Source organism: Macaca mulatta, chromosome 12 (assembly GCF_049350105.2).
Source record: "Macaca mulatta isolate MMU2019108-1 chromosome 12, T2T-MMU8v2.0, whole genome shotgun sequence".
NCBI classification, from domain to species: Eukaryota; Metazoa; Chordata; class Mammalia; order Primates; family Cercopithecidae; genus Macaca; species Macaca mulatta.
In genome coordinates this window covers 99,324,126-99,328,524 of record NC_133417.1, presented here as the reverse complement: position 1 = coordinate 99,328,524, position 4,399 = coordinate 99,324,126, and positions in this window count along the sequence as shown.

The window sequence follows — 4,399 nt, the reverse complement described above, 5'->3', positions numbered from 1 at the left end:
ATAATCTCTACCAATCTTGCCTCTAACTTATTGATTTATTTTTATGCTTGTTAGAATATACTTTTAAGGTCTTCTAGTGAATTCTTCTTTTAAGTTATTGTACTTTTTAACCTAGAATTTCAATTTGGCCTTATTATTTCTATCTCTTTATTAATATTATTTATTTCATAATACTTTTTGTACATATATATACATAAATGAATGTATAATTGCTTAATTGTGTTGTGAAAGAATTCACAAAAAGTGATGTACAATGGAATGTAGTGAGTATATATATACATATATACATGTATACACATGTATATGTATATATGTATATATATTACATTCACAAGGTTTACAAGTATCATCACTATGTATTTCCAGAATTTTCCATCATCCCAAACAGAAATTCTGTACCCAATAAGCAATAACTTTCCATTCTCTCCTCCCTGACACTCTGGTAACTTCTTAATCTAATTTATGTTTCTATGAATTTGCTTATTTGGTACCTCACATAAAAGTAATCATGCAATACTTGCCCTTTTACGTGTGGCTTACTTCACTTAGCCAAATGTTTTCGAGGTTCAGCCAGGTTGTAACAATATGTGTGTATATACATATATATGTATATACACATATATGTATATATATGTATATTTGTATATACATGTATATATGTATACATACACATATACATGTATATGTGTGTGTATATATATACACACTACATTTTCTTTATTCATTTGTGGATACTTTGGTTTATTCCATATCTTTGCTATTGTGAATACTGTTTCAGTAAATGTGGGAATGGTATCCCTTTGATATACTGATTTATTTTTTCTTTGGATAAATACCCAGAAGCGGGATTGCTGGACCTCATAGTAGTTATATTTTAGTTTTTGGAAAATTCCATAAACTGTTTTCCATAGTGGCTGTACTCATTTACATTCCCCTTAATAGTGTATAAAATTTCCCCTTTCTTCAAATCCTCAGGAACAACTGCTGTGTTTTGCCTTTTTTTAAAAAAAAAAAAACAAAACAAAACATTTTTTTCTGGATACATAATAGGTGTATATATGTATGGGATATAAAGGATATTTTGATATAGGCATATAATGTGTAATAATTGTACCAAGGTAAATGGGGTATCCATCACCTCAAAAATTTATCCTTTGTATTACAAACAATCCAATATGCTTTTAGTTATTTAAAAATATACAATAAATTATTATTGACTATAGTCACCCTTTTGTGCTATCAAATACTAGATCTTAGTCATTCTATTTTTTTGTAACCATTAACCATCCACACTTCCCTCCCACTCCCCACCCACCCTTCACAGCCTCTAGTAACCATCATTCTACTCTCTATCTTCATGAGTTTGATCATTTTAATTTTTAATTCCCACAAATAAGTGAAAACATGTGGTTTATCTTTCTGTGCCTGACATTTTTAACTTCACATAATGACCTTCAGTTTCATCCATGTTGTTGCAAATGACAGGATCTCATTGTTTCATGACTGAATAGGACTCCATTGCATAATGTACATCTTCTTTATCTTTTCATCTGTTGATGTGCACTTGGGTTGCCTCCAATCTTTAATATTGTACATACTGCTGCCAAAAAAATGTGGAAGTGCAGAAATCTCTTTGATATACTGGTTTCCTTTCTTTTGGGTATACACCTAGGAGTGGGATTGCTGGATAATATGGTAGTTCTATTTTTAAGGAACCTCCAAACTGTTCTTCATAGTAGTTGCACAAATGTACGTTTCCCCCAACAGTGTATGAGGGTTGATTTTTCTCCACATCCTTCTGGCATTTCTTATTGTATGTCATTTGGATAAAAGTCATTTTAACTGGAGTGAGATAATATCTTATTGTAGTTTTCATTTGCATTTCTCTGATGATCAGTGGTGTTGAGCATATTTTTATATATCTGTTTTCCACTTGTACATCATCTTTTGAAACATGTCTAATCAGACCTTTTGGCCTTTTTAAAATTAGATTATTAGATTTTTTTCTTACAGAGTTGTTTGAGCTCCTTATATATTTTTGTTATTAATTCTTTGTTGGATAGATAATTGTAATACTTACTCCCCTTCTGTTAGTTGTCTCTTCACTGTGTTATTTCCTTTGCTGTGCAGAAGCTTTTTAACTTGATGTGATTCCATGTGTCCATTTTTGCTTGGTTTCCTGTGTTTGTGGGGTATTACTCAAGAAATTTTTGCCCAGAACAATGTCCTTGAGAATTTTCTCAATGTTTTCTTGTAGTATTTTAACAGTTTGAGGTCTTAGAGTTAAGACTTTAATTCATTTTGGTTTGATATTTGTATATGGTGAGAGAGAGAGTGGTCTAGTTTCATTCTTCTGCATGTGGATATCCAGTTTTCCCAGCAACATTTATTGAAGAGACTCTCCTTTCCTCAGTGTACGTTCTTGACATCTTTGTCCAAATTGAGTTCCCTGTAGACTCCTATAGAGGTATGAATTCATCTCTGGATTCTCTATTCTGTTCCAGTGGTCTATATGTTTACTTTTATGCCAGGGTCATGCTATTTTTGTTTGCTCTAGCTCTGTAATATGATTTGAAGCCAGATAATGTGATTTATCTAGTTTTTGTTTGTTTTGTTCTTTCTCAGAATATATTTAGCTATCATGGGTCTTTTGTGGTTTCATGTAAATGTTAGGATGGTTTTTTTTCTATTTCTGTGAAGAATTTTATGATAGGGATTGAAATGAATCTGTAGGTTCCTTTGGGTAAAATGTAAATTTTAACAATATTACATCCTTCAAACCATGAAAATTAATTGTATTTCTATTTTTGTATGTCCTCTTTAATTTATTTCATGAACATCTTAAATCGTTTTCATTGTCTAGATCTTTCACTTCCTTGGTCAAGTTCATTTGTAGGTATTTAATTTTATTTGTGGCTATCATAAAATGGGATAACTTTCTTGATTTCTTTTTCAGATGGTTCACTGTTGGCATATAGAAATGCTACTGATGTTTGTGTGTTGATCTGTATCCTGCAACTTTCCTGAATTTGTTTATCAGTTCTAACAGTTGTTTTGGTGGAGTCTTTAGTTTTTTCTTAATATAATGTTATCTGAAAACAAGGGTAATTTGACTTCTTCCTTTTCAATTTGGATGCCCTTTATTTCTTTCTTTTGTCTGATTGTTTTTGCTAACACTTCCAGTACTATGTTAAATAAGAATTGGCAAAAGTGGGCATCCTGTTGTGTTTCAGATCTTAGAGAAAAGACTTTAAGTTTTTCTGCATTCACTATAATACTAGTTATGGGTCTATCATGTATGACTTTTATTATGTTGAGGCATGTTGTTTCTATCCTCAGTTTCTTTGAGGGTTTTTATCATGAAGGGATGTTGAATTTTATCAATTGCTTTTTCAGCGTCAATTGAAATGATCATATGTTTTTTGTCCTCCATTCTATTGATATGATATATTACATTAATTGATTTGCATATGTTGAACCATCCTTGCATCCCTGGGATAAATTCCACTTGGTCATGATGAATAATGTTTTTAATGTGTTGTTGAATTCTGTTTGCTAATACTTTGTTGGGAATTTTTGCACAAATATTTATCAGATATTGCCTTGTAGCTTTCTTTTTTTGACATGTCTTTGTCTGGTTTTGCTATCAGCATAACACTGGCTTTGTAGAATGAGTTTGGAAGTATTCCCTCTTCCTCTATTTTTCAGGGCACTTTGAGGAGGATTGGTATTAGTTTTTATTTTAATGTGGTATTATTCTTAATAAGCAAGATGTGGAAACAATCTAAGTGTCCACTGATGAATGAATTAATAAAGAAATTGTGGTATATATTCACAATATAATACTATTCAGACCTATAATAAAAAAGACACTGCCATTTGTAACAACATCAATGAAACTAGAGGACATTATGCTAAGTGGAATAGCCCAGACTCAGTAAAAATATTCCCCATGGCCTCATTTATATGTGCAGTCTTTAAAAAAAAAAAAAAAAAAAAAAAAAAAAAGTCAAATAAATAGAAACAGACTAGAACGGTTACCAGGGACAGGGAAGGAGAAGAAAATGGAGAGACATAAATCACAGGGCAGACATTTGTAGTTAGGTACAATGAATAAATCTAGAAATCTGAAGAACTTTAGGACTTTAGTTAACAATATTATATTTTATACTGAGGATTTGCTGAGAGTAAATTTTTTGTGCTTTTACCACGCACACAAAAGTATATCTAGGGAAGGTGATGAATATGTTAATTTCTTTTACTATAGTAAATATTTCACCATGTATATGCATATTAAAATATGTTGTACAGCTTAAAATATGCAATAAAAGCAAATTTCTAAAAATTAAGCAGCTGACTATGTTATTGGCAGGAGTCAATAAATTGATGAGTTCAGTAG